This window comes from Nicotiana tabacum, chromosome 22, assembly GCF_000715075.1.
Source record: "Nicotiana tabacum cultivar K326 chromosome 22, ASM71507v2, whole genome shotgun sequence".
Taxonomy (NCBI): Eukaryota; Viridiplantae; Streptophyta; class Magnoliopsida; order Solanales; family Solanaceae; genus Nicotiana; species Nicotiana tabacum.
The window spans coordinates 182,420,222-182,431,295 of record NC_134101.1 but is presented as its reverse complement, the minus strand read 5'-3'; the positions used below and the strand labels follow the sequence as shown (position 1 = coordinate 182,431,295).

At 38.7% G+C, this 11,074-nt stretch overlaps 1 long non-coding RNA gene across 1 annotated transcript; it reads left to right on the top strand.

Moving 5' to 3' along the window:
* The first annotated feature begins 8,491 nt into the window (after positions 1-8,491).
* LOC142176514 (uncharacterized) lies at positions 8,492-10,657 on the top strand. Its single transcript, XR_012705172.1, has 2 exons — positions 8,492-9,194; positions 10,330-10,657. It is a non-coding gene; the product is annotated as an uncharacterized LOC142176514 (long non-coding RNA).
* Positions 10,658-11,074: the final 417 nt, after the last annotated feature.

Here is an 11,074-nt window from a genome sequence, read left to right as displayed (position 1 = left end):
AAAGAAATGAGCAAATCAAGGAGCGTAAGAGAGGAAATGAAGAAGAAAATGGCAATGTGAGTAAAATTGGGATAACGCCATATGACCTTCGTACCCTCGGAGTCATTTTAGAATCGATAACTATGACTAGTTACATTGCACATAGTGTGAGATTATCTTAGGTTAAATGTCCTAACGCTAACGTGATGACTTCATTTTGTTCCTCTTTGTTTTCTTCATTATAGCAGACGAGTGGTTGGTTTGCGGTTCTTAAACTGGTAACTCTTTCCTGCAACATAAAGTCGAAGGCAATGGCAGACGACAACAGAGTTGAGTTGGTCGATACTGGTACCTGAAAGCAGTTGGTTGAATAGGATAGCAGGTTAGTTGAAGAGGTAAGGATGTTGAGACAACACATGGTAAACATGTATCAGGCCTGGATGACTGGAAAGGCACCAACCCCGCCACCATCTAGCTTCCTAGATGCTACCCTTACCCAAGCTCCGGTCATAATGTCAAATGATCTACCATATTCTTCCTAGTAGCTCCATCGTTCGTCCTCCAACTACCTTTCCCAAAAATAACCTTGATGTTGTTGAGACCCACCAACGAAAAGATCCATTGGGAGTTCTTGCTCAATGCTTTCAGCCTCAATACCGACCCCATGAATATCCTTGTACTCCAGATAATCCTTACCAATGCTACTTTCATCCACAAAATCCCTAAAGTCATACCTCACCTTCCCAGTACTCTATCCATAATGCATCGTCGTATGCTCCACACCCACGAAACCCGCAACGGCTTGCACCGCCTCCACAAATGTCTTACCCACATCTACAAGCATATCAACCACCTATCCGAAAGAGGTTCCAATCAAGGCCGTAGTACAAAATGAGAAGGCAGCAGCAAAGAGAAAAGTCTTTCACTCCTATTGGAGAATCATATGTCAGTCTATTCCAAAGACTGAGGCAATTGGACATGCTGAAGCTGATTCAGATAAAAATATCAAACCCCTTTCAAAGAATTTTGATTTTTCTCAAGGTGCGCATATTGCTCTAATTCCTCGGGGCACGACATAGAAAAGTGTTGGCATCTGAAAAGAGCAGTCCAGAAGCTTATTGATGTATGTGACATTATCGTGCAAAATTCAAATGCATCAGCTACTAGCCAAAGTCCATTGCCTATTCATAATGAGACGTATATGGTGGGCATGATTTGTGTGGAAAAGGAATATGAGAACTCTTCTAAATCCCTTGAAGGGCCACTTAATACAAAGTTTTCAGCGCTATCAGTCTCGGTTCCAAAGGTTGATCTTAAGAACAAGTTGGCAAAAAGGACCCAAAAGCTATTTGCTAAGATCAACGTGATGGAGATTTGTGGAGGTTCTGGTAATATTAATGTGGAACTCAGTCGCTAAGATGTCAAGCTTGGTAATAGGAAAGACACTCCTTTCTTGGCTAGCCAGGGCGAGTTTTGGTGGTTTATTTTGTTGTCATTTTTGTTGTCCGGGTTATTTCAAGATTGTAATCTGGATATTGTCTTGTGGCTCAAACCCTTCTTCTTCTTCTTCTTCTTATTTTGCCTAGTTCGTTTAGTTGTAGTAACTTGTCTAGTGTTATCTAGGATTGTTCCAAGGATGTAACTCATGTCTATTTTGCTTGTTTTGTTCAAACCTTTTTCAACATCTGTCTAATGCAATCTCTTGTTTTCTGTTAGTTCTAGTCAGTTTTTGTTTAGGTCACTTTTCATTTTATAGTGCTTTTCATGCTGACTCTAGTGACATGACATGAACGCATAATTCTCAGTCTGGTATTGAAAGTGAGTCTAATCATGAAACAATGAAACAAGTTTTGAAGAGGCACATTTGTGGGAAATGAGTAAAGATTTGGACATTTTGAGATCATTTAAAGCCCAAATTGTGTGAAACTGGGGCAGATAATTTGGGAAGTTAAGAGGACGACAAAAATTAATTACAAGAGAGTGCATCCCAGAAAATTTGAAACAAGCAATTTTGAGTTCAAGTGCATCTCAAGTTACAAGGCAAAGCCAAGAGAGTTTATCCCAAACTGACGGAGGGTATCCATTGTGAAGAATAAATTACCTAACGAGAATTTTGTACTTGACAAGGAACTAAAGAAAATGGAAGGCATATCAGTGCTATCAATGTCGAAGCTGCAAAAGAAATATTATGCATGATCTTCATTTTTCATCCTCAAGTTACATGTGTTGTACTTGGAATTTTCAGAGATCAGGAGGCCCTCTTTCAGCTGCTCAAACACTTTATACCCTTCGGTACCCTTTTGAGTCAGTGTTGATTTCTTTGACCTCCCCTCTTTTGGAATCAAGTTAGAGTCATAAAAAAAAGTTCAGGTCCCCATAAATTTGTTTTAAAAAGTTCATTCGAAAAGAAAAATTTAAAAAGAAAAAAAAGAGAAAAAGAAGAAAAAGAAAAGAAAAGAAAAAAAAAGAGAAAGAAAGAAAAGGAAAAGAAAAACAACAAAAAAACCAACTTTGTCTGAACTACGTTCGACCTGATTCTTGTCACCACAAAATACGTAGGCAGCCTTACGGTTCGGTCACACCAAATAAAATATTTCATAATCCCACAAAGTCAAGAGTGGAGAAATTTTTCTTAGAAATTCCATCTCAATAAAAAAAGAGAAGAGAGAATCAAATTCTCTTGTTTTAGAAACTGGGGCAAAGTTTTTAAAATGGATTCAAAAGTTGTAAATAAATTAACCCTGTTGTCTTAGTTATTTTGAGCCTTTATGATATCCTTTCTTTCTAATCCTGTCCAAAAGCCACATTACAGTCCAAAAAAGACCTTCCAGATAATCTTTGAGGTTGCCAAGTTAGACATGCCAGGAGCATATGATATTTCTACCATGATTAATGCCTTGTCATCTGCAGAACCAGAGGAAATAGGAAGAAAAGAACAAAATGAGAGAGTCTTATCGGTGAAAACCTTCGCAGGAACCGTAAGGCAACAGTGAGTTGAGAGAAAGAGCAAAATGAGAGAGGCTTGATGGTAAAAACCCTTCGAGTACTACAAGTCGAATAAGGATCGTGAATCAGAAAGGATAATTAGAGCATTGAAGCCTAGTTTCACGGCATAGAGGTACAATAAGAGTTGAACATTAGACTTTCTTGATAGATTAGGCCATTAATCCAAAAATTCATGTCATGGTCATTAGAGTTGGTATCCACATCTGATAAGTTTTTACTTTGTAGTTTTCTTGTTAGATATCATGTCTTTCCATTGTCCCTTACTCTATTCCTCTTATTTTGTTCAAGTCCTCTTTTTGAGTCAGTTTGGTCAAAACAAGTGAGAAATGACTTCAAATTTTTCTACCAGCTTTCCAATTGTACAGAGCGGAATCTGGCTAGCACATCAAAGAGGCATAAGTCAGGAAAGAATAATATGTGCGCTGATTTGATAACAATCGACGTGCTTTGGGATTTATGTGAAATGTAAAGGTTCAGTGAATGTCAATTCATGAGCAATATATCGGGTATAAGGTAATGGGCTTGAATGTATCAGAGGTGTTTTCATTGATAAGGGTTGACAGAGAAAGTGGTTAACCAATAACAAGCAAGGTCTTTCAAGTGAAAATCAAAGTTATCATGGAAAGTGAAAGAGCAATAGCCCTCAAGGCCAAGGACACAAACCAACCACCACATTTTAAACTCAAAAGTTTTCTTTGTTTGAAATAGGGACGAAAACTGTGTCCAAATCAAAGCTTGGAAGCTCGAACCTTTCAGGGGCAAGAAAATTTGTTTGATCTGCAGGGATCCTCCATAAGGAAAAGTATGGTTCAGGGTCAAGGAATTTTGTTCTTTCTGCAGGGCTCTTCAGGGAAGAGAGCATGGCTTAGGTAAGTTCATTTTAAATTTTCAGGACCCTCCTGGATAATGAGATTTAGTTTACAAGTTTTCAGAACCCTCCTGGATAATGGGATTTAGTTTCCAAGTTTTCAGGAGCCTCCTAGATAATGGAATTTAGTTTTCAAGTTTTTAGGACCCTCATGGATAATGGGATTTAGTTTCATGTTTTCAGGACCCTCCTAGATAATGAGATCAGTTTTCAAGTTCGCAGGACCCTCCTGGATAATGGGATTTAGTTTCAAGTTTTTAGCACCCTCCTGGATAATGGGATGTAGTTTTCAAGACTGATAGAAACTAAGCTTCCACCAGACTTTATAAAGAACCAGATTCTCTATCAATTCCCACTGTAAGAAATTGACTGTAAAACCAAATAGTATAGTGAATCAGGTTCTCTAATTGTTCCCACAGTAACTCGGCAGTAAATAAAGAACACATAGGATTTTTACGTGGAAAAATCCAAACTCAAGGGGACAAAAACCACGACCTACACTTGTAGGCTTTCAACTTTACTAACTTGTAAACACACTATTATAAGCCACTTTGTAATGACTCTATTACAAATACTTCAACTCAACTAACTTGTGATACACTTACCACAAGCCACTTTGTCACTCACTAGTTACAAAGACTTCAACTCAACTAACATGTGATACACTTACAACAAGCCACTTTGTCACTCACTAGATTCAAATACTTCAACTCAACTAACTTGTGACGCACTTACCACAAGCCACTTTGGCACTCACTAGTTACAAAGACTTCAACTTATGACTAACTCTAGTCACAACACAAACTCATAAAGTTTATGGTTTTACAAAGGGGTTCCTACACAATGCTTTAACTAAGCTAAGTAGGAGTTACAAATGAAAAACAAATAACAAAGACTCAACAAACCTAAGGACTTAAGATATCTTCAATCTTTGGATCTGATCCTTGAGGTTGTAGCAGCTTTGTTCTTGAGAGAGGTTGTGGCTAGCACTTGAGAGAATATTTTCTTTTTATTTCGCAAGTGTTGAAGAGATGAAATTCCTTGCCTCATGTTGATAATATGTATGTGTTATGTCATCAAGGATGATGCAATAAAGTGCCCTTTAGTTTTGCCTTAGCAAGCTACAGCTGTGCTGTTGTACTGCTGCCAGACGGTACAGTGCAACAGTCTGCCAGACGGTACAGTGCAGCAGTCTGCCAGACAGTACAGTGCAGCAACTTTTACAGCTGTAGAGTTGACTGTACAATGACGAGGGAAACTGATCCCTTTCTGGTCCCTCTGCTTTTTCCTTATCTGATTTCATTGAGAATTGAACCAGACATCTGATTAGTTATTCTGAATGTAAGGAACTTAATTGTATCAGATTCCTTATCTTGTTCTCGCATGAAGTAAGTTGTTTTACCTTACTTGATTGTATTTATACATGTGTGACATCACTTACAATAAAGTAAGCAAGGTAGGTAAAACTCCTTCCACAGAAAGTTAACTGCTGCACTGTTCCTGTACAGTAGCGTGTGCAGGCAGCAACTTTCCAGCTGGAGAGTTGACTTTATACAGTCTCCTCGGGAACTGGTAGGGACTTGTTCCCTTAGTTGTTCCTTCCACTCTGAAGAGTTGAGTTATATCTAATGCTGAATCCCAACCTGGAACTTTGTGATCTTAAGGTGTTCCCTCAGTTGTTCCTTCCACTATGAAGAGTTGAGTTATATCTAACGCTGGATCCCAACCTGGAACGTTGTGATCTTAAGGTCTTGTAAATGTATAACAGGTTCCTTATCTGGTTTTGGATGGTAAGTTTGCTAGATCATCAAAACATAAAGTAAAGTACTTATGCCCAAAGTACTTGTAACCTATCAAGGACCCTCCTGGATAATGGAATTTAATTTTCATGTTTTCAGGACCCTCCTGTATAATGGGATTTAGTTTTCAAGTTTTCTGGACCCTCCTGGATAATGAGATTTAGTTTCAAGTTTTCAGGACCCTCCTAGATAATGGGATTAGTTTTCAAGTTCTCAGGACCCTCATGGATAATGGGATTTAAGTTTTAAGTTTTTAGGACCCTCTTGAAAAATGGGATTTAACTAACACTCACAAATGTTCCCGGTACAAACTGGGGCAGAAGATTTTCCTTGTTTTATCTGTTTTGCTGTAATTGCAGGCGCCCACCTGGAGAACGACGAATTCATTTCAAAATTTATTTCAAGTTTCAAGGCAGTGGCAGGTTCCCCCTGGAGAACGGGGGAAGTCATTTCAAGTTTCAAGCAAGTCGCAGGCGCCCACCTGGAGAACGAGAGAATTCATTTCAAGTTTCAAGGCAGTGGCAGGCGCCCACCCAGAAAATGAGGGAATTTATTTCAAGTTTCAAGTCAGTGGCAGGCGCCCACCTGGAGAACAAGGGAATTTATTTCAAGTTTCAAGTCTTAAGTCAGTGGCAGGTGCTCACCTGGAGAACAGGGGAATTCATTTCAAAGTTTTATGTTAGTGGCAGGTTCCCACCTGGAGAATGAGGGAATTCATTTCAAGTTTAACTTAGAGGTAGGCACCCACCTGGAGAACGAGAGAATTCATTTCAAAGTTTTTTGTCAGTGGCAGTCGCCCACCTGGAGAACGAGGGAATTCATTTCAAGTTTAAGTCAGAGGCAGGCGCCCACCTGGAGAACGAGAGAATTCATTTCAAAGTTTTATGTTATTGGAAGGAGCCTACCTGGAGAACGAGGAAATTCGTTTCAAGTTTTAAGTCAGTGACAGACGCTCACCTGGAGAACGAGGAAATTCATTTCAGAATTATTTCAGTTTTAAGCAAGTTGCAGGCACCCACCTGGAGAATGAGGGAATTCATTTCAAGTTTTAAGCAAGCTGCAGGCGCCCACCTGAAGAATGCGGGTAATCATTTCAAGTTCAAGTCATTGGCTGGCGCCCACTTAGTGAATGAGGGAATTCATTTTAGTTTAAGTCAGTGGCAGGCGCCCACCTATAGAACGAGGGAATCCATTTTAAGTTTCAAGTCGGTCGTAGCCGCCTACCTGGAGAATGAGGGAATTCATTTCAAGTTTTAAGTTATTGGCAGGCGCCCACCTAGAGAACAAGGAAATTTCATTTCAAGTTTTAAGTTGGCCGCATGCGCCCACCTGGAGAACAAGGGACTTCATTTTAGAGTTACTTTCAATTCTCAAATTCAAGAGGTATCAGGAGCCCGCCTGAAGAACAGGTTCAACATTTAATTTCCAAGATTCAAGTTAGAGAAGCATCGGGAGCCCGCCCGAAGAACAGGGTCAACTTTGAATTTTCAAGTTCAAGAAGTATCAGGAGACTGCCTGAAGAACATGGTCAACGTTCAGTTTTTAAGTTCAAGTCAGAGAGGCATCAGGAGCCCGCCTGAAGAACAGGGTCAACTTTCAGTTTTCAAGATTCAAGTCAAAATCAAACAGGAGGATCCCGCCTGAAGAACAGGGTCAACTTTCAATTTTCAAATTTCAAGTCAAAGACAACAGGAGGCTGCCTTAAAAACAGGGTCAACATTTAGTTTTCAAGTTCAATTAAGAGAAGTATCAGGATCCTGCCTGAAGAATAGGGTCAACTTTCAGTTTTCAAGATTCAAGTCAAAGACAGCGGATCCCGCCTGGAGAATAGGGGCAATTTTTAGTTCAAATCAGAAGTAGCACGAGCCCTCCCCCCCTCCCCCCCGAAAGACAAGGTTTGCAAGCTCAAGTCTACTCAAAGTTCAAGTTTATTTCAAGTACAAGCAGCAGGATGCCCGTTGAAGAACAGGGTCAACTTCTAGTTTTCTTCAAATTCAAGTCAGCAGGATGCCCACCTGAAGAATAGGGTAAATTTTTAGTTTCATGTTGAAGGAGCAAGTGGAGACTCAAAGAAGATTCAAGACAAGAAGTAGATAGAATCTTGTGTTTTTCTTTTATTTTTGTTGTAATTTTTCCTCTTAATTTTGATGTAGTGGCAGGAATCGCAGACCGGAACCTCGACGGCACCTGAATCGGCTCTCCACCTCGGTACTTCATTGCTTTTCTTACTTCTGAACTACACGTGGCCAGATTCCTTTATAGCCAAGGATATGTAGGCAACTCAGATACCAGGGCTCGGTCACATTCTCCTTTCTTTTAGTTTTTGGTCTCTCTAAATAAGGGTCAGGTCAAAAAACCTGTCTCGTCGTTCTTTGTCTGGAAACTCTTCGTATTTCCAATCAAAGAAGGGCAGCTGTAGACATGTAACCCTACCCGAGATTTTACACCATTTAGTGATTATATATTTAGTCTAGGTCTAATATCGCTATTTTAACTAGTTTTGACTCTTTTACTGTATTTTATCACAAAAATAAAAATTACAAAAATAGTTTCATTAATGTTTTATAGTCATTCTATTTTAATAGGATTTATTTTTATAAAATCTTGAAAAATACCAAAATAGTTTACAATATAATATTATTTATTTTAATTAATTAGAATTAGTTTTCTATTTAATATTATAAATTTTATATCATTTTTAGAAAAAAGAGTATGAAATTTGAGGCTAGTTTTGTTTGGTCTTTATTCAAAAGGTCCAAAGAGATGGCCCAATTTTAAAGCCCAATACCTTAACCCATCAGATTTTATAAACCTAAAAAAAACCTTCTTCATCTTCAACCTTAAGACCCTAAGAGACCTAAACCCCTCTCAGCCGTTCCATGTTCTTCACCTCACAACCAAGAAAATTCCTTCAACACCAATCAACCAACCAACCTAATTCCTCCTAAGCTAAGGAAGCAGTCGTAGCCCTCCCCCCTCCCCCCCCCCCACACACAAAAAAACCCCATTCCCTTCAACATCTGATCTTCCTCACAAATGAAAAGGGCACCTTAGTATTTCCTGAACCACCACCCTAATCTCTAAGACCAGACCCAAAATTGGCCATGAACCATAAGAGAAGAAAGAGGTAGCTGAAAAATCCCTTCCTCTGGGCCTACTACTGCCTCCAATTTTTCAAAATGAACGACCCTCGAACTATAATTTTCCAACATTCAAACACACGCACACACGGACAAAGTAAAGAACGGAATTCCTCCAAGAGCCGCTCGAGTCCCTTTCCCCATTTCTCCAGCTCTCGTCCTTTCTATGATTGCCGCTGCCGTATGTGGTGACCGGTGACGGCCATGACTGTTGTTGCGGCTGAAATCTGTTTTTGCCGAGTGGTATCGAAATCGGGGCATTGAAGTCGTTTGAGTTCGTAGTCTGAGGTTTCCGGACAGATTTGCAGTTCCCATTGCTTCTCCCTGTTTATGATCGAGTATCATTGTTTTGGGGACTATCTCTAATGCAAAACAGAAGTGGAATTTCGTCTCTACATTAAGGTCCATTTTTTTACTACTTTGCTATTTCATTTCTAACTAATGATGTTTGTTTGCCTCTTATGCTTTTTTTTCTGTTTTGTACGAGTACTTCTCATGTGTAATGTGATGGGTGTATCGTATTTGATTATTATTAGTTTAATATATCAAGGTAGCAAGGTAGTTGTTAGAATTGATCAAAAAATTTATTTGATTGAATCGATCTAGGAAAACCTGTATAATTGATGTTGAATACATATTAGTTAGAGGAAACAATGGATAGTGGGTTTGGGAATTCAAAGTAAAAGAATTGCTTCATTAATTTGATCGCCAGGAGCATATTTAGGCCGTCAGTTGGGTAGGCAAGCCGTATGATTTTTGTTAGTTTTGAGGTGATAGGTCGTTCCCTTAGTTATATTTATCCGGGTAATGCCCCGAAGTATTTTTATATATTTTATTCCGGGGAATGCCCCGTAGTATTCTGTAATTGGAGGCCGAAAGCGAACTCGTAGTACTTTTATTCTTATTTCAATTTTATTTTTATCTTTCTTTTATTAAGTGGAAAGATCTTGAGCCTCTTTTGATTGTTTATTTTCTTTTTGTGTGTTTTACCTCGATTTAAATATTTTAAAAGCCAACTAGATCGGGTATGTAACTGTGACTTTTATGGGACTCGGGAAATGCCTAACACATTCTCCCCGAGTCAAATGAACCCCCTTATCTAGAATTTCTGGCGCAGACTTAGTTTTAGAGTCCCAAGTGTTTTAAAAGGGAAAATTGTTTTTAAACGGTGACCTAACACACCGAAACCAAATGTCAGGTGACGACTCTGAAATATCTTTTAAAACACAATTTTGTCACTTTTCAAATTGAAAACCCTTTTGAGCTTCAAAATCTTTTTATTATTTTAAAAGGGTTAAGTGAGGGTGAAAAAAGGGGTGTGACAGAATTATTATTTGTGTTTATTATATTTGTGATTTCGGATTTAGGTTGTGATTCCGTTCACTCGTCTGTGTCCTTATTATGGTATTCCGCTGTTACTTGTTATTTCCTTCCTTATTGTAAATTTCAGTATTGTTAGCCATATCGCGTAGTCTTTATGTAGATATCATGTTTTGTTGTTCCTATACTTATACTTGTCAGATTATTAAACCGATAGGTATCTTGACTGTTCCTCGTCGCTACTCCACCGAGGTTAGCCTTGATACTTAATGGGCACCGCTATGGTGTGCTCATACTACACTTATGTAGATTTTTTTATACACATCCAGGTAATTGTTTGTTAGTAGCTATACGGATCGTTGCTGTGGAGACTCAAGGTAAATCTGTTGCTGCATTCGCAGGCTTCGGAGTCACCTTCCTAATTTTGTATTCACACTGTTTTACTTATTTCCAAACAATTGTATTTAGAAGTTGTTGTAAACTATGTAGAGCTTATAACTTGTACTTTCGGTTTTGGAAAATTGTAAATTCTATAAAGATTTCTATATCGAGACTGTTAGTCTTTCTTATTATTGTTGATATTCAGTAAATGTTAGGCTTACCTAGTCCATAAGACTAGGCGCCATTACGATACCCAACAGAGGGGAAATTGGGTCGTGACAGGTGTTTGTATTGGCTTTTAAGCTAGTCAAATTAACTTTTAAGCTCTTTTTAGCTTCTTTTTTTCGTTTTTGGCAAAGTTAAAAAGTGATTAAAATAAGTTAAAAATTGCTTAAAACAAGCCAAAAGCAATAAGTTGGTTGTCTGGCAACTCCAACTTATTGCCTTTTGGCTTAAAAGCTATTTCTACTGAAAAGTCACTTTTTTTAAGCCAATCCAAACGGGCTTTAAGGACAATTTCATCAAGTACTGATTCTATTTGCTACTACCGCCTCGTGCCAAAGTCTCCAATGCGTCACTGG